General features: G+C 44.3%; 1 long non-coding RNA gene across 1 annotated transcript; it reads left to right on the top strand.

Moving 5' to 3' along the window:
• The first annotated feature begins 3,645 nt into the window (after positions 1-3,645).
• On the top strand, positions 3,646-5,234 carry LOC308149697. Its single transcript, XR_013937259.1, has 3 exons — positions 3,646-3,758; positions 4,261-4,481; positions 4,642-5,234. It is a non-coding gene; the product is annotated as an uncharacterized lncRNA (long non-coding RNA).
• Positions 5,235-24,403: the final 19,169 nt, after the last annotated feature.

Below are 24,403 nucleotides of genomic sequence, written 5' to 3'. Positions count from 1 at the left end.
TCAGCTGTCCTCCGCAGGGGCAGAACCACCCACTAGTGCCCCCCCCCCCCCCCCCCCCCCGTACAGAGATACTACTAGCCTACCTCACCTCAGGACTATTGTTTACAGCAGACATAGCCTACAGACTTCCTGTTCTTCTGGACTACATTCTTTCAGTTATTCATATAGCCTACATAATATAATTTATCAATTAATATAATTTATAGGCTATAGGCTACGCTGGGTGTCTCATAGTAATTGTTTGATTTCAAATCCAAACTTTTGGAGTGTAGAACCAAAAGAAGAAAACCCCCAACAGACACACACGGAAAAACACAAATATGGACGGACACACGCACATACACGTATGCACATTACTCTACTACAGAAACAACAACAACAACCCAGGCTGGTCAGTAACTGTGGAGAAACAATGTCATTTTTTATTATAAATATGAACATGTAAAGTCAAACAATGATATATAATGTATGGGAAAAAATAGATTTGAAAAGATTGGGTTCCGATCTATTGTCAAGGCTGCACTGCAGCGTCCACTCACAGGCGACAGCTACAGTATGTAGGTAGTAATCTACATCTTTCCTAGCAGGTGGACCTGGTTCAATCTCCTTAGAAACAAAACATTACAGATTTAGCTATTCTCAACTCTAAATCAACTGCACTGTTAAAACACTAGTATTGTGAGACCTCACCTGTGTCCCTGTACTTGTCTCTGCTGCCCTTTGACCAAAAAAGCTCCTTGTTATGTCCATTTTCCTTTTTCTCACTGGCATATTTGTGTTACAGCTCACCTATTACAAGTGAGACGATTGACAATATCAAAAACATGCTTGCACACACACATAACTTACTCACACACAAGTTAGTGTTACTGGCCCCAATTTGGTACAATTATTACAGAAATGATTGAGAATAGAGACATGGTTGACATTAAACTAGCTTGTTACAGTTAGCTTCACACTCGCGGGTGACGTCGGGTTGGGTTTTTCACTAAAATAAAATGTAATTAGAACATGTTTGTACTGACACAACATGACATGAACTTGTTCATTAATATATTACATTTGAACCAACAGTATTATGGCGTTTATACAGTTTGTTTAACCCACCTGAATGAATGAGAATCGTGGACAAGGTTTTAACATTAACGTTACTCATGGCTTGTTTATTGAGGAACCGATGTCCCGCTCGAGTGTTGCCAGATTGGGCTACTTTTGGTCACTCTGGACGGGTGGATTCGGCAGCTTTTAGACTGAAATTGTCAATCCCGTCTGGCAACCCTGCGCTCCACTACAGCGCCTGGCTGGGATGGTGAGATGGAGCCGGGAGGATATTGAGTTACCGTTGTGGATAAAATCACCAACATGACAACACGTGTTTCAGATACAATTTTCAGGGGATTTTTTTTTATGCAGGTATGGCGAGTGCCATGAATTGCTAAACCAAAACGACGCCTATTGAGACACAGCGAGCGAGCCACACACTTTTAATGAATGGATTAAAGAGCCGCACACAGACAGGCAAAATAAAATTGTGTACGTACTAAAGTCTATAAATACCAAATATACTTGAGAATGAGCTTTGTATTTACGCCCTGAGATAGTGGCTCAATTATAGCGTCTGAATTAAGCCAAGTGAGCGGGAGAGGGCAGGGAAGGGTGGCTTCTCTGTAAGTTGCATAGTGAGGCTGATAGGCATAACAATTGTGCATTTTATGACTAAAGCATGAAACTTTCTACAGTGTTTCGATAGACTGTAAACTTCATTTTTAGACGTGGAACCACTTCAGATTTGACCTCTGGCGTCAGGTAGACTAAAGGTAGACACTAATTTTCAGGAGTAAAATATTTCTGCAAATCATTCTAGAATTTTGCTGTGCAATCTAGAACTTCCATTAACTGCAATGTATAATGTCTGCTTGAGTGCATTATGACATCAAATTGAATATTTAGGATGAATGCAACATTCTTAGAACATGGAAGCAATTTACCATGAGAGGAAGGGGGTTGTGGACTCATTTACCACTGGTACAGGGTTGGAAAACCCTGTGATCATCAACCTTGTGATCAACCCTATGATCATTCTATAGTATAATATGATATATTATCATTCTAAGGATATGCTATATTCTTTTCCCATTTTTTTTTCACTTTATTATTTAAAAAAATCATTTTGATCATTCTATGATCATTCTATAGTATAATATGATATATTATTATCATTCTAAGAAAAAAAGTTTTAAAACGTTTTTTTAAAAGGATGGATATATTAATGGTGGGACACATGACAGAACGGACATTGTAGGCGGTAACTGCCTCCAGCAGAGGGCAGTAATGCAGCATCAATGACGCACGCTGCCGTTAAAACAAAAAGAAGAAGAAGAAGAAGACGACGACGACGTGGTCTATTGCCGCGATACCAGGGAACGAGAAGTCGATCTAAGATGGCGGAGTCAGTAAACACACACCGTGCTGAAGCTGAAGACCTTACGAGTGATTATTAAGTTGACAACTGTGACAGAGGGCAAACATTACAGCAGTAATGCAACATCTGTAGTGATGGCGAGATGAAGCTTCATGAACTGTTGAAGCTTTCCATCCAATTGCGTCACACATGGGCCGAAGCTTCGTGTTGCTTCATTTGCTCTACTGCGCCATCAAGTGGACAATAAATGTATAGCAGGCAGAGTGATAATGACACCGTGGCGTTGGTGTGTGAAGCTTTGAATTGAATAATACTCTCTCCCCCTTCCTCTCCTTCCAACCTCATTTTTCATGTACCTTTAAAAACCTGTGTGGTTTTTGGGTTAAGCACCCAGCCTCTGTGGGTTATCAGGTGACATACTTTATCTTCATAAAGATACCCTGTGTACCCTGTCTTCTGTATATATATATATATATATATATATATATATATATATATATATATATATATATATATATATATATATATATATATATAAATGTTTAGCAGGGTCGAAGACCAACATAGTGGGGATCTTCCATTTCCATTAAGGCTAATCTGTATGATATTGCATTATCTTATGAGCTTTGGTGAGATAAAATGGGTGATCATGAATCAAATAGTGGTTAGTGGTTGGAGCCCATTTCCTCATGCAATTTTAATGAATGGAGCTATAAGTGGCAATGAAAGCATAATGCCCTGATGTCGTCCCACCATTATCATCACAGGAATATTAGAAGGCATTACACATATTTAGACTATATTTACGGTACATGCATTTAATTGGGATGTGGTTTCATAATAGTGTCTGTGTTTCTAGGCATAATAGGCTAGCTGTGCCATGTCCTTCTGCGCCGAAATGTACCTCCGCCGGCACAAATCCACACACAACATTGTAATTACCATAATTTCTAAACGGTTTGTGCTATCGAAAAAATTCCAACTGTCCCTGAAAGCTGAGATGTTGCACTTCAACCAACATATAGGGTATTACGGTAAAATGTGACGTGACGACATTCTCAGAGTCCGTTTACTCACAATGGAGGCGGAGGAGGAGTTTACAAAATGGAGGAGGTTTACTAAATGTTTGCTAGCGTAAAAATTGTTCCCTAATAACCTATTCTGAAGCTTTGGAAACGATGAAATATTCTTTGCTATCTCTCGAGGGTAAACAAGTATTATTATTATTATTAAAAATGTCTCGGAAATCATTGAGGGTGTCAAAACCTCCATCTCGATTTATCGAGGAGTCAGGACGACAGTGAACACGGAAGTGAATACATCATTCATCATCAACGTGAGTAACTTTTGTATGTTATAGCCTAACACATTTGTAGCCTAACTTTTTGGGTAACTTGCATAATATTTTCCTTCGGGATGAAGTTATATTATTGTTATATTATCTGCATTACTTTTAGCATGCCTCTAGTTCCATGTGCACCAATGTCTATCCAGTCTACACTGGCGAGACGGTACTGCGCTGGCAGAAGACAGGTATTGACATATGCTGTAATGTAACCTTTTGTCAGTTGATGAATAAATGCATGTTACAACACACTATACATGCATATTACAACACACTATACATGCATATTACAACACACTATACATGCATATTACAACACACTATACATGCATATTACAACACACTATACATGCATATTACAACACACTATACATGCATGTTACAACACACTATACATGCATATTACAACACACTATACATGCATATTACAACAAAACACATTGAATTACCATTGTGACAATGTGCACCCTCCTTTTCTCTCCTATCTATCTAGCTGATGGACAAAATGAGAGGGTCCCCATCCCCAGGCCCACAGCTGTCGGGGAGTATAATAAGTACATGGGGGGTGTTGATACATCTGACCAGATGCTGGGGACAAACTCTGTCCACCGCAAAACCAGGCGGTGGCCTATTACTGTGTTCCAGCACTTTGTGGACATTAGTTTGACAAACAGCTACATAGTCCACAAGGAGCTATGTAAAAGCAAGCAGGAGGTATGTAATTGTACTCTTCTGTATTTTGCACTGTCCTGTCTTGTCCTTGCACCTTTTGTATGCTTGTCTACTTATTGTTATGCACCAACATTCCAAAGCAAATTACATGTATGTGTGAAAACCCCCGGCAAGAGTAAATCTGATTCTGATTTTGTTTCAGGGACACATGACACGCCAGGACTTCCAGGAGCAGCTGACTGCCCAGCTCCTGGGAGTGCCACTGCATGGCAGGCCGGAGAGGACCCCCAGCCAGGGCCATTTCCCTGTCCCTGTGAGCGACGGTCAGGGGAAGGGCAAGACTGTGAGAGCCACCCTGGGGAGAAAGAGGTGCACTCTGTGCAAAAGAAACACTCCTTGGAGATGTAGAGAGTGTGGTGTGGGCCTCTGCCTTCAACTCGACAGGAACTGTTTCACTCTGTACCACGACTGAGTACAGTAGGCCTGTCTGTATATAGTTAGTTAGTTAGTCCTCTTCACCCCGTTGAGGGGCATAGGGCGTCCACCAGAGCTCTCCATCTCACTCTCTTTTGGGCCTGGGCCTTTGTTTCTTGCCAGCTCACCCCGATGTTCTTCAGGTCTTGGAGTGTGGAACGTCTCCAGGTGTTTTTCGGCCTTCCAGCTTTCCTCTTCCCCTGCGGGTTGTAGTCCAAGGCCTGTCTAGTGATGTTGTTGGAGTCCTTCCTAAGGGTGTGCCCTATCCAGCTCCACTTTCTCCTTTTGATGGTGGTAGCTATGCTGTCCTGGTTTGTTATTCTCCACAGCTCTTCATTTGTGATTCTGATGGGCCACCACAGCTTGAGGATGTACCGCAGGCATTTGTTGACTAACACCTGGATCTCGCTTGTGAGGCATAGCTTGTGTATATAGTCTGTTCTTAATTATTTGTATATAGTCTGTTCTAAATCATTTGTATATAGTCTGTTCTTAATTATTTGTATATAGTCAATTTAATATTTCACTAAAAACCCTCTAAAATCAATTCCGTTTTTGTGTTTTTTTCCCCTCAAAACATTTCAGTAATGTCAGATATTGAAAGCTGAAGTAATCCTGACAAAAGGAGCAAAGGCATTTACTCACAGGACATTATCTGACATTTTTACAGCCAAAACATTACAAAATACTTTTATTCTTGACTAAAAACCTATAAAACCCAATTCCGATTTTCTTTTTCCTCCATGTCACTAATCACTAGAATGGTCATTACTCTTGAACAATACAAGATATTTCTAACCTGTCTTCTATTCTGAATTGCCAACAGAATTGTGCATGCCTCATACCCTCTAACTTTCCTTCAAGCTTGTAAGTAAAATGGTTTAAAATGCAGTTTTCTGATGGAGTATGGCAGCCGGAGAAGATTTTTGTAAAGATTGCTGTGTGAAATCTGCTGGATAAAGGATAGTTATTCTCAAATAATAAAATAAACATTGATACCATTTAAAAGTACTAGCTCTTCTCTTTAAAATGGTCATATAATTTTGGCTCTGTGATGTAATATGAAAACACCAAAAATGTTCTTGTATCGGAATGCCATATTCCGGAATATGAACATATGAAAATATGAATATAAAATTAGGTCTAAAATGGTAGACGACATCCACGTTTTATAACACTAATGTATTTCAAAATCATTGATTATAGCCTGCAGTAGCTGAATCAGGGCCTCGGACAGAAATGTACAGTATTGTATGCATGAATATTTATAAGTCTTATCTATATGAACTCTAATGGAAAATACCCAGTTTAGTCATCCAATTGTTTTAATTTAAATCGATGGTGGGAATAAAAATAATTAATTCCCAACACAAAGTGAAAAATCCACACGCACAGCTTTAAATGGCACATTGTTGTCCTGCCTGAGCCGCCGTACATCCGAGACCAATATAAGCATCTGATTGGTCACTTTTCTCACAGCCCAAAACACACACAAGAGAAATCGTGCTACGAACGTTCACGTACAGGTGGGTAAGGATGCTAACAAGCTAATGCTAAATCTAGAGATATCACGCAAACGCAACGAGTCCAAAACATGTACTGTGTTTCTGCAACGTTATAGGTTGTGTGATTGGTTATCTGCGGGTAGGCTTTCTGTCCCAGCAGTGGACTTTCCATGCATTAACCGGGCTAATGTTAGCCTGTTAGCCTTTAGCTTGGTAGCCTCTTGCTAGCTCAGTTTCCCCGCTGAATCGATGTACATTGAGAGGCGCTTGCTTGCTTGTGATGGTTAGCGAACGATTATTGCTAAAGATGCTGTTCACCTGGCCCCCCACAGTAACCTGGAATATTCAAAACCTGTCAAATCATCTCTGATTAGGTTCAATAATATAGCTAGCTAGCTATCTTAGCACAACACTGTCAGCGGCCAGCATCCCCTCTGCTTACATCCACAACACATATCGTGACGTTAGAATTATAAGGTTCTATCTCCATTTTTGGTCAACATTGAGTTTATTTTTTACATAATCTGATCCATTAGGTGTTTATTAATGCCTGTGTGGTGTTATTCTTTAAATGTTGACATTTTTTAGTTAGTAATTCAATTAATAAAATACAAAGGTTCCATCTCACAAAACATAATGGAATGTAAAAACTTTGACGCTCAATATCTCTGAACTGCCCTAAACGGAGATAGAACCTTATAATTCTAAGCTCACGATATCATGTTACTACTGACCACTTCTGTCTGCAGAGATAGGCTATTCTGTCACTATACAACACTATAGAATGTTGTTGTTATATATATAACACTATAGAATGTTGGCGGAACTTGTTATCAGTTTGTCCGTGTCGCCTGGTCTGGACGAGCACACGGAGGTACTGATGGCGCTTCTCCACTATGGAAGGCCATCAACGCAAATAACGTCTAGAAATCCCGTGTCCACACGTAGCGCCATTGTAGTAGATTTTGGCACACATAAACCGTATAAACTGTATAGTTTGCCTTTTGCTATAAGGACCCTCCTGACTATGGGGGCTAGGGGAGGGTAGGGTAGGGTTTACGACCCTCCTGACTGGGGCCTAGAAGATGGTAGGGTAGGGTTTACGACACTCCTGACTATGGGGGCTAGGGGAGGGGAGGGTAGGGTTTATGACCCTCCTGACTATGGGGGGGAGGGTAGGGTTTAAGACCCTTTGTTAAAGCCATGTGGTCATCTCAAAATGGCTTGTGTTCTGAGCCCTACCCCCTGACCTATAACCTGAAGTGACATCATGTGACCGATAACCTGAAATGACATCATGTGGATCATCCTAGTTTTCGCACCTTGGGCTTTTCTACAGTAAAGGTGATGGGATATTATTTGAAACTGTATTTACACATCATTGTTTACAAATAGGGGAGTGGAGCCAGGGGGTGAGGCTCTCTTCACCTCAGCCAGCCCCTCACCACCAGCAGCAGCTGCTCTTGTAACTGTTCCTTGGTTTAATAAATAGTCTGAGAACTCAGAGGTTCTACTCGTGATCTGTTCCAAACAAGTTAACAAGGTAACAACACCATAAAGGAAATAAAGTGAACCTGGTTTGTCTTGAGATTCGCAAGGCGAACATGTCATCATTGTGTAACGTCCTGTCTGATGACATGTCATCATTGTGTAACGTCCTGTCTGATAACATGTCATCATTGTGTAACGTCATGTCTGATAACATGTCATCAAATTGCTCCAGACTGCTTGTTATCCCGGATGACATTGGCTGACTGCCAGTTTAGGACAGAATGCTTCAAAGCATAACAATCATATTATTATGACGTCATATTGTTTGTTATATTTAAATATATGGGTTAGGGTTAGAGAGGTTTTAGGTTTTATTTCATTTCTAACATTTCCCCATGCCAGTTATCCGGTATGACATGTTGTGAGTAAAGAGTCTAATAGCTCTTGACCTTTGTAAGGCAGTGAGGGTATGTCCAGCATGTCAGTAACACTAGGCTATGCTACACCCTCAAAACACTTTCATATCATTTAATAAACAGAGATTAATAGATTAAATAAATGTTTTTTTTATAAACATTTTCCTTATTTTCACTTCATAAAGGGGTTTGGACGTCACGTCATTGGGCCAGTTGCTTTTGGTCCCTTGAAAAGGAGGGTGCCACGTATTAAAGAGCTGTAACATCTAAACCTTTCCTCCAACTTGGATCTGGATACCCTCAAATTAAAGAGGGTGTTTGACAGTCTGCACTTTAAGGCCATATTCATTCTATGACTATAACTTGAATATGTTTTGGTAAACAACTAAAATAACAACAGTTCTGTCAAAGAGTCCAAATGGACCTAACTGTAGCTTGGCTACTGTTTTCCAATCCTGGAAAAAGAAATGTTCAATGTTTTGATTACATTTCGTCACTCTGTTTTAATATTTTGATCATCTGTGTTGGTAGGATTCCCGGCACTGTGAACTGTCCATCTGGGCAGAGAGATGGAGGCTTCTGCTTACTCAGTGTCAGAGAGCCAGAGGACACACCTTGGGTCCCCTGATGCAGAGACAGAAGGACAGAACCACCGGAAGGACAATCTTATTAGGCTCCAGCCACCACCACCACCACCACCTCCCACCCACAGGAACCATCACTCTCCCAACATTAAAGAAGAGTACGACACACCGTTTGACAGGTTTCTACAGGACTTTATCAAAAACCAAAAGGCCAAAGATGAGATGCTCATAAGAGATAGGTCAGGGTGTCCCCTCTCTGAAGCAGCGAATGACATGGATAGTGACAGTAATGACATGGATAGTGACAGTAACGGCAGTTCAGAGGTCAAGACTGGAGGTCAGGAGGTCAAGATCGAAGAGTGCTATGGTAGGAATTCCTCTCAGCAAAGTTCAACCACAGGCCGCGCTAGAGCTGACCAATCACATCCTGAGTCAGGTGGTCACAAGAGCAGCTCAGTGATTGGATTACAGGAGCAGCAGAGAAGGACAGCGGCAGGGCAAACCTCTGAGCAAAGGAAACATAGTTGTGGTCATGAGGACATGCGCCAGTGCTACGTCCAGTGTGGGAAGAAACTAAACACGGCGGATATTGTGACAATACAGCAGCGAATTAGAAGACCAGACCAACGCCGTTGTGCTACAACTGATCAGTAAGTCACACATGCTGCTAACCCCTAACACATGCTGCTAACGCTAACACATGCTGCTAACGCTAACACATGCTGCTAACCCCTAACACATGCTGCTAACACTAACACATGCTGCTAACCCTAAAACATGAAAGGGCAATTGGTAATTAAACAGTAGGTAATTAAACAGTAGGTAGTTAAAGGGCAGAACTATAAGCACGTCTAACAGATGAATGTCATGTATGATAAGGCAGCAAGCTGGCTTGGAAGGGAGCTGCCAGTCAAGCGTGCAAAGGCCACGCCCACACAGCCTCAGAACTGTCTGACCAGGAAGTAGAGCCTAACTAGAAGATTATTTTCATAGTTTATTATGTGTTAACATTTTTCCTGGACACAAAATACTTTTGGAACCATATAATGTTTACTTTCCAGACCCTTAAATTACAGCAAATGCAATCAGTAATATTATTATTGCATTTGCAGGACGTGTCCTGTCAGTCTAGATGGGAGTTCAGTGAACTGTTTGTCTGTCATGTTTAATCGACCTGCGTTGTTTCTGCCTCCAGTGTTTCCAGCCGCAGGTCCTTTTCAGCTCATGTAACCATGGTAACCATGTATGAACCAGAATGCACAGAGTCCCCCAGGTCTGGCTCTGGTTCTCCAGCCCTGAAAAGCCCACAGTGGGGTCCAGAGATGGTGGCAGTGAAGCTGGAGGAAGAGGATGTAGAGGAGAATGGTGTGATGGTGAAAGAAGAGGATGGAGGAGACCAAAGGAGGGAGGAGGGAGTGATGGTGAATCAAGAGGACAGAGGAAGAGTGGAGATGAAAGGCAGTGAGATGGATGGTAAGTCTTTGTTATTGGTGAGTGTCATTGCACTGTTGTAAAACCAATGCTGCCAGTGCAGTGTAAGTCAGTCAGTACCTGCATCGTCTGACAGTCCTGCTCTCTCCCGCTGTGTGGGGTTGATATATCAGGGCTAGTTCCCCAATCTAACCCAGTCCTGGACTACAGGACAGGCACATGTAAACACCTTTATCCCCAATCTAACCCAGTCCTGGACTACAGGACAGCCACATGTAAACACTTTTATCCAAAGTGACTTACTACATTTGTCTAAAGTAAGTGAACCAGTTTACAAAATTGGGGAATAAAACATAATAAAAACAGTCAAGAGAGAAATATGATTTCCATATAATCCATTTTAGGAATAGCAACTGCACTCTACTGCTCTCTACTGCCCCCTGCTGTTCTCTACTGCCCTCTACTGCCCTCTACTGCCCTCTACTGCCCTCTACTTCCCTCTACTGCCCCCTACTGCCCTCTACTGCTCTCTACTGCCCCCTACTGCTCTCTACTGTCCCCTACTGCTCTCTACTGACCACTGCTGTTCTCTACTAAACTCTACTGCCCTCTACTGCTCTCTACTGCCCTCTACTGCCCCCTGCTGTCCTCTACTGCTCTCTACTGCCCTCTACTGCCCTCTACTGTCCTATACTGCACTCTACTGCCCTCCACTGCTCTCTACTGCCCTCTACTGCTCTCTACTGCCCTCTACTGCTCTCTACTGCCCTCTACTGCTCTCTACTGCCCTCTACTGTCCTCTACTGCTCTCTACTGCTCTCTACTGCTCTCTCCTCTCCTCTACTGCTCTCTACTGCCCTCTACTGCCCTCTACTGCCCTCTGCTGTCCTCTACTGCCCTCTACTGCTCTCTACTGCTCTCTACTGCCCCCTACTGCTCTCTACTGCCCTCTACTGCTCTCTCCTCTCCTCTACTGCTCTCTACTGCTCTCTACTGCCCTCTGTCACACAATTATTCAGAGCTTTGAACGAGATTATTAACACCCGAACAGCCATGGATGGGGTCTAACACTAGAACAGCCACGGGTGGGGTCATTTACACTAGAAGTCACGGATGGGGTCATTAACACTAGAACAGCCATGGGTGTGGTCATTAACACTAGAACAGCCATGGGTGGGGTCATTAACACTAGAACAGCCATGGGTTGGGTCATTAACACTAGGACAGCCATGGGGGGGGGGTCATTAACACTAGAACAGCCATGGGTGGGGTCATTAACACTAGAACAGCCATGGGTGGGGTCATTTACACTAGAACAGCCATGGGTGGGGGTCGTTAACACTAGAACAGCCATGGGTGGGGTCGTTAACACTAGAACAGCCATGGGTGGGGTCATTAACACTAGAGCGGCCATGGGTGGGGTCATTAACACTAGAACGGCCATGGGTGGGGTCATTAACACTAGAACAGCCATGGGTGGGGTCATTTGACCTAGTGAGTAAAAATAAATTCTACCTTTGAAGTCGATCAAATTTCAGGACCCTCCTTTCATGACTTTTCCGAGATAAGTGTGTTCTACCACCCAGTATCCTGACATGTTCTAAATCTACCTTGTATAAAGCTATTTCTATAACAGGTTTTACCCCAGTTACATACGCAGTAGTGATAGGATATTATATGTCTATGTACAGACAGTTATGAATGATAAACTGTACAGTAGGTCTCGCTATAGCTATCGCAGCAAAGTACTTGCAGTAGCCTACATTTGATTGTCTGTAATTCTCAACGGATTTTTATGGAACATGGAACAAATACAATTTTATTTATGATACAGTATATAATGTGTATAAAGTGTATTTATGATATTTTCAAATATTAGCATTTATTTTTTATTTTTTTTATAATGATAATCAACCTCTTCTGCATCATCCGTGCAGCCACTCCCTGTGATAATCTGACCGTAATCCTGTATGGTGGTACGATGCTTGTAGGAGGTGCAGAGGTTTATCTCTCTGAGAGACATACTTAGATAGAGAACACTTCAATTCATATATTTGTATTCATTGCCTATTATCTTGTTAAATGTTGATATTTAATTTCTATATATTTTTTTCTTTCTTAATATGCTAATGCTGTATGTAAAGCACTTTGAATTGCCCTTGTTGCATCAAATGTGCTATACAAATAAACTTGCCTATGTAACCTTGGGTCCCCTGATGCAGAGACAGAAGGACAGAACCACCGGAAGGACAATCTTATTAGGCTCCAGCCACCACCACCACCACCACCTCCCACCCACAGGAACCATCACTCTCCCAACATTAAAGAAGAGTACGACACACCGTTTGACAGGTTTCTACGGGACTTTATCAAAAACCAAAAGGCCAAAGATGAGATGCTCATAAGAGATAGGTCAGGGTGTCCCCTCTCTGAAGCAGCGAATGACATTGATAGTGACAGTAATGACATGGATAGTGACAGTAACGGCAGTTCAGAGGTCAAGACTGGAGGTCAGGAGGTCAAGATCGAAGAGTGCTATGGTAGGAATTCCTCTCAGCAAAGTTCAACCACAGGCCGCGCTAGAGCTGACCAATCACATCCTGAGTCAGGTGGTCATAAGAGCAGCTCAGTGATTGGATTACAGGAGCAGCAGAGAAGGACAGCGGCAGGGCAAACCTCTGAGCAAAGGAAACATAGTTGTGGTCATGAGGACATGCGCCAGTGCTACGTCCAGTGTGGGAAGAAACTAAACACGGCGGATATTGTGACAATACAGCAGCGAATTAGAAGACCAGACCAACGCCGTTGTGCTACAACTGATCAGTAAGTCACACATGCTGCTAACCCCTAACACATGCTGCTAACGCTAACACATGCTGCTAACCCCTAACACATGCTGCTAACACTAACACATGCTGCTAACCCTAAAACATGAAAGGGCAATTGGTAATTAAACAGTAGGTAATTAAACAGTAGGTAGTTAAAGGGCAGTTGGTAATTAAACAGTTGGTAATTAAACAGTTGGTAGTTAAAGGGCAGAACTATAAGCACGTCTAACAGATGAATGTCATGTATGATAAGGCAGCAAGCTGGCTTGGAAGGGAGCTGCCAGTCAAGCGTGCAAAGGCCACGCCCACACAGCCTCAGAACTGTCTGACCAGGAAGTAGAGCCTAACTAGAAGATTATTTTCATAGTTTATTATGTGTTAACATTTTTCCTGGACACAAAATACATTTGGAACCATTTAATGTTTACTTTCCAGACCCTTAAATTACAGCAAATGCAATCAGTAATATTATTATTGCATTTGCAGGACGTGTCCTGTCAGTCTAGATGGGAGTTCAGTGAACTGTTTGTCTGTCATGTCTAATCGACCTGCGTTGTTTCTGCCTCCAGTGTTTCCAGCCGCAGGTCCTCTTCAGCTCATGTAACCATGGTAACCATGTATGAACCAGAATGCACCGAGTCCCCCAGGTCTGGCTGTGGTTCTCCAGCCCTGAAAAGCCCACAGTGGGGTCCAGAGATGGTGGCAGTGAAGCTGGAGGAAGAGGATGTAGAGGAGAATGGTGTGATGGTGAAAGAAGAGGATGGAGGAGACCAAAGGAGGGAGGAGGGAGTGATGGTGAATCAAGAGGACAGAGGAAGAGTGGAGATGAAAGACAGTGAGATGGATGGTAAGTCTTTGTTATTGGTGAGTGTCATTGCACTGTTGTAAAAACCAATGCTGCCAGTGCAGTGTAAGTCATTCAGTACCTGCATCGTCTGACAGTCCTGCTCTCTCCCGCTGTGTGGGGTTGATATATCAGGGCTAGTTCCCCAATCTAACCCAGTCCTGGACTACAGGACAGCCACATGTAAACACTTTTATCCCCAATCTAACCCAGTCCTGGACTACAGGACAGCCACATGTAAACACTTTTATCCAAAGTGCCTTACTACATTTGTCTAAAGTAAGTGAACCAGTTTACAAAATTGGGGAATAAAACATAATAAAAACAGTCAAGAGAGAAATATGATTTCCATATAATCCATTTTAGGAATAGCAACTGCACTCTACTGCTCTCTACTGCCCCCTGCTGTTCTCTACTGCCCTCTACTTCTCTCTACTGCCCCCTACTGCCCTCTACTGCCCCCTACTGCTATCTACTGTCCCCTACTGCTCTCTACTGACCACTGCTGTTCTCTACTAAACTCTACTGCTCTCTACTGCCCTCTACTGCTCTCTACTGCCCTCTACTGCCCCCTGCTGTCCTCTACTGCCCTATACTGCACTCTACTGCTCTCTACTGCCCTCTACTGCTCTTTACTGCTCTCTATTGCCCTCTACTGCCCTCTACTGCCCTCTACTGCCCTCTACTGCCCTCTACTGCTCTCGACTGCCCTCTACTGTCCTCTACTGCTCTCTACTGCTCTCTCCTCTCCTCTACTGCTCTCTACTGCCCTCTACTGCCCTCTACTGCCCTCTGCTGTCCTCTACTGCCCTCTACTGCTCTCTACTGCCCCCTACTGCTCTCTACTGCCCCCTACTGCTCTCTACTGCCCTCTACTGCTCTCTCCTCTCCTCTACTGCTCTCTACTGCTCTCTACTGCCCTCTACTGTCACACAATTATTCAGAGCTTTGAACGAGATTATTAACACCCGAACAGCCATGGGTGGGGTCTAACACTAGAACAGCCACGGATGGGGTCATTAACACTAGAACAGCCATGGGTGTGGTCATTAACACTAGAACAGCCACGGGTGGGGTCATTAACACTAGAACAGCCATGGGTTGGGTCATTAATACTAGAACAGCCATGGGGGGGGTCATTAACACTAGAACAGCCATGGGTGGGGTCATTAACACTAGAACAGCCATGGGTGGGGTCATTTACACTAGAACAGCCATGGGTGGGGGTCGTTAACACTAGAACAGCCATGGGTGGGGGTCGTTAACACTAGAACAGCCATGGGTGGGGTCATTAACACTAGAACGGCCATGAGTGGGGTCATTAACACTAGAACAGCCATGGGTGGGGTCGTTAACACTAGAACAGCCATGGGTGGGGTCGTTAACACTAGAACAGCCATGGGTGGGGTCATTTGACCTAGTGAGTAAAAATAAATTCTACCTTTGAAGTCGATCAAATTTCAGGACCCTCCTTTCATGACTTTTCCGAGATAAGTGCGTTCTACCACCCAGTATCCTGACATGTTCTAAATCTACCTTGTATAAAGCTATTTCTATAACAGGTTTTACCCCAGTTACATACCGCAGTAGTGATAGGATATTATATGTCTATGTACAGACAGTTATGAATGATAAACTGTACAGTAGGTCTCGCTATAGCTATCGCAGCAAAGTATTTGCAGTAGCCTACATTTGATTATGTCTGTAATGGATTTTCATGGAACAAATACAATTTTATTTATGATACAGTATATCATGTGTATAAAGTGTATTTATGATATTTTCAAATAATAATTGATTATTATTATTTTTAAATAATGATAATCAAACTCTTCTGCATCATCCGTGCAGCCACTCCCCGTGATAATCTGACCGTAATCCTGTATGGTGGTACGATGCTTGTAGGAGGTGCAGAGGTTTATCTCTCTGAGAGACATACTTAGATAGAGAACACTTAAATTCATATATTTGTATTCATTGCCTATTATCTTGTTAAATGTTGATATTTAATTTCTATATATTTTTTTCTTTCTTAATATCCTAATGCTGTATGTAAAGCACTTTGAATTGCCCTTGTTGTATCAAATGTGCTATACAAATAAACATGCCTATGTAACCCTCTATATGTTCCTATTCTTACAGACCAGCAGAGCTTCAACCCAGGTTCAGACAGCGAGCCCAGCTCCACCACACCAAGAAACCATCAACAACACAGGAGCTCGAGGCGGAAGAATCACCTTAAAACACACCCACAGACTTACACCGGAGAGAAGACCTACCGCTGCCCACTGTGTGGGAAGAGTTTTAGTGAAGCAGGAGCCCTGAAGAAGCATCAGAGAATACACACAGGAGAGAAACCATACCACTGCTCCCAGTGTGGGAAGAGGTTCAATCAAGCAGGACATCTAAAGGTTCATCAGAGAATACACACCGGAGATAAACCATACCACTGCTCCCAGTGTGGGAAGAGTTTTAGTGACGGAGGAAGCCTGAAGATTCATCAGAGAATACACACCGGAGAGAAACCATACCACTGCTCCCAGTGTGGGAAGAGGTTCAATCAAGCAGGACATCTAAAGATTCATCAGAGAATACACACAGGAGAGAAACCATACCACTGCTCCCAATGTGGGAAGAGGTTCAATACAGCAGGAAATCTAAAGATTCATCAGAGAACACACACAGGAGAGAAACCATACCACTGCTCCCAGTGTGAGAAGAGGTTTAGTGAAGCAGGAGCCCTGAAGAAGCATCAGAGAATACACACAGGAGAGAAACCATATCACTGCTCCCAATGTGAGAAGAGGTTCAATAGAGCAGAATCCCTAAAGAAGCATCAGAGAACACACACAGGAGAGAAACCATACCACTGCTCCCAATGTGATAAGAGTTTCAATCAAGCAGGACATCTTAAGATTCATCAGAGAACACACACAGGAGAGAAACCCTACCACTGCTCCCAGTGTGGGAAGAGTTTTAGTAGAGGAGGAAGCCTGAAGATTCATCAGAGAACACACACAGGAGAGTAACCATACCACTGCTCTGGAAACGATCGTAGCTCTACGTCGTGTATTACCTACTGGTTATGCGGAGTTATTACAGGCATGTGAGCCGCACTGCCTATACTGTAATTCATGCGAAGTGAATGTGGCTCGTAATAAAATTAACGATGTTGTTATCAGCCGAGAAAATGAGTTAAGAAATGATTTTCTTTTACAACTAGAGTACAAGCATTTGCCTGGTTAGTAATCAAACGTTAAATCACCCTTCTCTGCCCTCTCCCGCTTCCAGACGAACGCCTACCCTATATTTTAGCACTTGGCTTAATTCAGCCGCTTTTCTTTGAGCCGCTATTCACCTGCTGTTACGGCTGTAGTGGTTGCAGCTGTAGTGTGTGTGTTGTTTCTTGTGTTGTTTCTCCCAGGTGAATGTCCTTCCTCCTGCCTGCGGCCATGGCGACGGCCTGATTGAGCACAGGTGTGCTTGAGAGTTGTTCTTGTTTTGGTTATTGTTAAATGCAGCTGTAATTTTGTATACCTTAGTTTTGTAGTTTGTGTTCATTAGTCTTAGGTTCAGTGTTTAGTGTTATTTGTAGTTTGATCACTAGGCCTATTAAGTTTCTTCATTTATTCTTTATTACCGTTAATATTATATATTCATTCGCTCTTTGTTTTGATAGAGTAGTTTTGAGTTCAGGAGTTTCACGGAAACCAGTTTTTTGTTTATTCTAAAATAAATCTTGTTTATTTTACATTGCCGTTTCTCCTCTCATTCTTGTCCCCCCGGTTTTAATTAATTGTTACCTGTAAGAGCAAATTATTCAATAATGGCAGCCTGTTTCGTTTCAAGATGTATAAGAAAAGATATTTAATATTCTTCTGCAGAAGGAGGAAGTTTACAGGTTCGTCAGACGCATCTGAACGATTCAAAGTTCCTCGTAAAAAGTCCAGCTCATTCATTACGTCTCAGTATTTATGTATTCCGGTACCCCTAGGTAAGGAGTCCGCCCTCTTAGTGAGGTTTAGACCAATCATGAGCAAGGGGTGTGAGTTTGTACATGGATGAAGATGATGGGGGATGAAGGTTAAGGGGGAATCGGCCCCCACTTTCTCCTAGGGACACAAAGGTGAAAAAGGAACACAATAGCCACAAACTGGTTTAGTCTGGTCTTAGAGTATTGGGTCTGGGGAAACACAAAAGTCCAAAACTGTTCTAGATGGCTTAGTCCATTCCGGGAGAAAAGAGAGCAATCAGGTCTTTGTAATCATTTAAATGTGTCTGTTGTCTAGCCAATGTCAAGCTTCAAGTAGAGAAACTGGTTTCATTGTGTGGTTACAAACAGGAAATCAGCTTCTATAGCTTTGCCCTAGATATCCAAAGTTTGAATCTTAAATGTAGAAAAATGTCTTTTACATATAATAATTTTCTCTCACATTTTACCCCCCCTAATTCCTAGACCATCTAGGGGGTCGTAACACCTGCGTTCCATTTAAAGTATATTTGGTACTTATAGAAGGAAGCACGTATGCAATGTTAAACAAGCGCAGCTCGTTTTATAAATTATGCTTACGTCCGTTTAGAAAAATGTGCTCACGTGAAAGTCGAAGATGACGTTCAAGTACCTTTTTATAAATGAGGCCCCAGGGGTGGCCAACCAGTTGGAGACTAAGAGCCCCAAATAATTGTTGGGGTACCAGAAAGAGCCACATCATACATGCAGGCTCACAAAAGCTCTCACTCACAATAGGCTATGAGACCAGTGGTGTCATTTCAGCAAAAGCCAAGGCACGGCAAGGTACAGAATAGGGGGGTTGAGGGGGGGTTTCAAATCAGTTGTGCAATAGTCTATTTTGGTGAGTTGTTTCTATACAATTGACTTATATTACATTAAGGTAATGAATAAAGGAGACAGCTACAGTATGTAGGTAGTAATCTACATCTTTCCTAGCAGGTGGACCTGGTTCAATCTCCTTAGAAACAAAACATTACAGATTTAGCTATTCTCAACTCTAAATCAACTGCACTGTTACAACACTAGTATTTTAAGACCTCACCTGTGTCCTGTACTTGTCTCTGCTGCCCTTTGACCAAAAAAGCTCCTTGTTATGTCCATTTTCCTTTTTCTCACTGGCATATTTGTGTTACAGGTCACCTATTACAAGTGAGACGATTGACAATATCAAAGACATGCTTGCACACACACATAACTTACTCACACACAAGTTAGTGTTACTGGCCCCAATTTGGTACAATTATTACAGAAATGATTGAGAATAGAGACATGGTTGACATTAAACTAGCTGTTGTTGTACCCTTTAACATTCGCTAACTAGCTTGTTACAGTTCACAATCGCGGGTGACGTTAGGTTGGGTTTTTCACTAAAATAAAATGTAATTAGAACATATTTGTACTGACACAACATGACATGAACTTGTTCATTAATATATTACATTTGAACCAACAGTATTATGGCGTTTATACAGTTTGTTTAACCCACTTGAATGAATGAGAATCGTGGACAAGGTTTTAACATTAACGTTACTCATGGCTTGTTTATTGAGGAACCGATGTCCCGCTCCAGTGTTGCCAGATTGGGCTACTTTTGGTCACTCTGGACGGGTGGATTCGGCAGCTTTTAGACTGGTTGGGCTTGAAATTGTCAATCCCGTCTGGCAACCCTGCGCTCCACTACAGCGCCTGGCTGGGGGGGTGAGATGGAGCCGGGAGGATGTTGAGTTACCGTTGTGGATAAAATCACCAACATGACAACAAGTGTTTCAGATACAATTTTCAGGGGATTTTGTTTTTATGCAGGTATGGCGAGTGCCATGAATTGCTAAACCAAAACGACGGCTATTGAGACACAGCGAGCGAGCCACACACTTTTAATGAATGGAGTAAAGAGCCGCACACAGACAGGCACAATAAAATTGCTTATGTACTAAAGTCTATAAATACCAAATATACTTGAGAATGAGCTTTGTATTTACGCCCTGAGATAGTGGCTCAATTATAGCGGCTGAATTAAGCCAAGTGAGCGGGAACGGTCTATGCTGTAGGGTTAGGGTTAACTAACGGTCTATGCTGTAGTAGGGTTAGGGTTAACTAACTGTCTATGAGTAGGGTTAGGGTTAACTAACGGTCTATGCTGTAGTAGGGTTAGGGTTAACTAACGGTCTATGCTGTAGTAGGGTTAGGGTTAACTAACGGTCTATGCTGTAGGGTTAGGGTTAACTAACGGTCTATGCTGTAGGGTTAGGGTTAACTAACGGTCTATCTATGCTGTAGGGTTAGGGTTAACTAACGGTCTATGCTGTAGGGTTAGGGTTAACTAACGGTCTATGCTGTGGTAGGGTTAGGGTTAACTAACAGTCTATGCTGTAGTAGGGTTAGGGTTAACTAACGGTCTATGCTGTGGTAGGGTTAGGGTTAACTAACGGTCTATGCTGTAGTAGGGTTAGGGTTAACTAACGGTCTATGCTGTGGTAGGGTTAGGGTTAACTAACGGTCTATGCTCTAGTAGGGTTAGGGTTAACTAACGGTCTATGCTGTAGGGTTAGGGTTAACTAACGGTCTATGCTGTAGTAGGGTTAGGGTTAACTAACGGTCTATGCTGTAGTAGGGTTAGAGTTAACTAACGGTCTATGCTGTAGTAGGGTTAGGGTTAACTAACGGTCTATGAGTAGGGTTAGGGTTAACTAACGGTCTATGCTGTAGTAGGGTTAGGGTTAACTAACGGTCTATGCTGTAGTAGGGTTAGGGTTAACTAACGGTCTATGCTGTAGTAGGGATAGGGTTAACTAACTGTCTATGCTGTAGTAGGGTTAGGGTTAACTAACGGTCTATGCTGTAGTAGGGTTAGGGTTAACTAACGGTCTATGCTGCAGGGTTAGTGTAACCAGGGAGTAGCTAAAGGACTGTAGAATTTAGGAAGGGCTGGTTATCTAACTAACTCTGAGCTAAATCGGCAGTGTAGGAGGATAGAGGCAGGGGGCGCCAGCAACCCTTTAGACTAGCATTACTAGCATTAGCATTAACATTAGCATTAGCATTAGCTAACAGACAACTAAACACACAGCAATGTATCGAATATGAACAAACACATTTATTTATACAAATTATATATACATCCCAAATATACTCCCTCCCCGCCGGCCACACACACACTCACTCACTCACTCACACACAGTACCTGGCCTGAAAAGGCTTAGAGTCCCGGACTGAAATGAGCGCGTTGAGGCCTGGTTGGAGCTCGCATGTGACTCGAGGAAGGCAGCAGACAAGGGGGGGGAGTGACGTTGCAATTTGAAGGGAAAGGGGCGTCTTCGTAGCAAACGACGATGTGTGAATGGCTCAGGTCCGGTGGTCCACGGTCAGCTCCGGTGGAGTCAGCGGTCGGTCGCAATCCACCTCGTGGAGGCGACGGCTCTGTCCAGCTTGGGTCTCGCTATGCGCCAACGTTAGCAGCCGGCGGCTAGCAAGGCTGGCTAACGGTGACACAGCTAAACTGGGCTAGCGCTGTTAACTCACTAAAACTCCGAACTCTTCTTCACGTCGTCTGTCAGCTTGAAGGCCTCGAAGATCCTCTTGAAGAAGATGAAGTTGGGGTCGAAGATCTCTGGTTCCTCTGTGATGTACTCTATCTCCACCTCGGGCTCCTTCTCCTTCTCCTTCTCACTCTCGTCACTCTAACGCACAGACCACTTCCGTCGCTATATATACCAACCGAACATACATCCGGTCACGTACGCCAATCATACATCCGGTCACGTACGCCAATCAAAACCACGCCCACTAAATCTGGCGCTTGCACAATACTGAACAAATCTAAGACAGAACTTATACAATTACAATAACAATACATACACCTTCATGAAAACGTACATGAATAGTATGGAAAATAATTAAGGAAATAACAGGGGCAAAATAGGGCTGATTTGGGGAAACTAACTGGCTCTAAATTGTGGGCCTTCATAACAGCCGCCCCATGAAACCCTCGGTTTCATTTAACTATGGAAGGCACACTGGCTAGGCTGCTCTAGCAGCGTGAGGTATGAGGTGATAGTGTCCTTTGTAATTTGAGGGAGTTTCTCCGCGGCAGAACGGACATGCCGGTGTCGTCCATGAACCTCTGCGGGGTCTTGATGACCCGCGAGGACCGGGCGCTGACCACCGGCATGATGAAGTGCTTTATGTGTTTGGCGAACTTTGATTTGCCCGGCTGGGCGTCGAGGGAGTCCGACGTCATGTCTTCGTCGTCCACGGTGTCCTCTTTCACGTCCTGCAATAACAGTTGTTGAGTCAGGTCCATTTCCACCTGCTTCGACAACGTTTTAGGCCGGGATCTGGGTCTTTTCGACCCGAGGAATTTAAGGCTTGAGGTGGGGACCTGTTTTATGTTTTCGCTAACATCGTCTTCGACGCCGTCCGGACTTGCCCCACCTTCGGGCGATATAGCCTGACGTCTTAACCTTTTCTCTCCCGGTTTCTGCTTCTGTTTGCACCACTTTCCTTGTAAGTTCCTTCGCCTTTTCTTGCCGTGTTTGAACGGACTTTTACGGATGCGTGGTTTCGTGTCTTCGGCTACGGGGTCGTCCAACAACACCACAACTCCGCTGCTCTCCGTTGGCTCCGCCTCTAGCTCCGGCTCTGGCTCCTCCTCCTTCACCTTCAGTTGGGTGTAGGCCATGGCCACAGGTGCAGGCAGAGCTAGCTCCAACTCAGCGGTCAGCGGAGTATCGTCCGGCTCTGGCACCGCCGGCGTCTTCCTCCTTTGAGCTGACCTCTTCCTCACCGACAAGCTAGTAGATCTTTTCCTCCTCGGTTTAGACAAAGGGCTGGTAGATCTTCTCCTGCTGGGTTTCGAGACAGGGCTGGTAGATCTTCTCCTGTTAGGTTTGGAGACAGGGCTGGTAGATGTTCTCCTGTTAGGTTTGGAGACAGGGCTGGTAGATGTTCTCTTCACGCCCTGGACTTCGATACGCACTGTCTTTGCTTTAAGGAGGTCTATGGCGTAGACGTCCTCCTTTGACCGTACGTAGAGCTTCTCATTCTTGTAGGGCGCAACGTCTAGCGTCCACAGCTTCTGGACGTTGTCTAGTAGCGCCGCATTCATGGAGTCCACACTGGTGTGAAGGCAGTTGATGGTCTGCACTTCTTCGGTTCGGACATGGAGGGATGACGTAGCTCTCCCGTCTCTATCTCTCCACTCGGTAGCGCCTTGGAGGGCCCACCCAAGCGCAGTCTTAACAGCCATCGGGCAGCCTCGTGGTCCTCTCAGCGGAGGACGGAGCGACACGATCAGTGCAGCGTTGTCCGAGCCGATGAGAAGGGTTGGCTCCGCTCCTTCTATCGGATGTAGGTCTACTCGCCGTAGGTGGGAATATCTTGCGCGTAATCTCTCCAGGGGGTAGTCGTAGCGGGAGAGCGCTAGCTGGTCTGCGGTGAAGACATTCTGAAGCCGATATCTGTCCGACGGCCACCCCGCCGGGGAGATAGAGAAGTTGATTCTCGCCCCGGTGACCTCTTTAAGGTCGCGACGTATCGTGCGCAGAGTCAGCTTCTCCTCAGTCCCTTGGAGCCCCAACTGGCGCACTGCCTCCTGGAGAAGGATGGTCCGTTCCGACCCGTCGTCTAGAACGGCGTACGTGTCGTACACAGCGTTGTTGTGGTGAAGTCGGACCTTCACCACCTTCAGTAGGACCTTGGAGCCGCTGCTCTGGGTTGGGTCTAGATAGTAGACAGGGGTTTCCTCTTCCGGTGCGCTACCGGACCTAGGGCTTCTGGTGCCCTCCGTGGACCTGGCGAGGGAGACCTCGTGTAGGATGTTGAGGTGGACCTCCTCACAGCGGTTGCACTTTCTCCTCAAGGTGCAGTTCTTAGCCAGATGGTCGCGCCCACAGTTCCAGCACCTCTTGTTCTCCTCGAGCCACCTCTGCTTGGCCTCGGTACTCAGGTTGTTGAAGTCACTGCACTCATTGAACCAGTGCTCGCTGGTGCAGTACGGACATGGCGGTGGACCTCTCCGTCCCCTTTGAGGGGGTTGAGAGGAATCCTTTCCCTCAGGTCGGGCTTTCCTCTCTCTCCGAGGCTCCTCCTCCGTGTGCAGCACTCCTACTGGGCGTCCTCTGTTCGAGCTCGGCCTGTCCCAGCGGTCTCCCTTCTCCCTCTCCTTCTTCGGCTCAGCGTAACCCATGGCGTCTACGTTGGTGTCATGCACTTCCTCCAGTAGGAACTCCGCGAAGGCAGCCATGCTCAGACCCAACTTCCCGGGGTTACGAACGCGCTGCTGTCGCCGGAACCTCTCCTGCCGGAAGCGTGGGATCTTGCGGAGCAGCCGCTCTACGTTGGAGGTGCTGGTGATCTCGCTGGCGCCAGCTGGGCCCTGCGT

This window comes from Nansenia antarctica (genome assembly GCF_963989245.1).
Source record: "Nansenia antarctica genome assembly, chromosome: 2".
In the NCBI taxonomy this organism is placed as follows: domain Eukaryota; kingdom Metazoa; phylum Chordata; class Actinopteri; order Argentiniformes; family Microstomatidae; genus Nansenia; species Nansenia antarctica.
The sequence above is the reverse complement of the archived record's forward strand: the minus strand, read 5'-3'. Positions and strand labels throughout refer to the sequence as shown.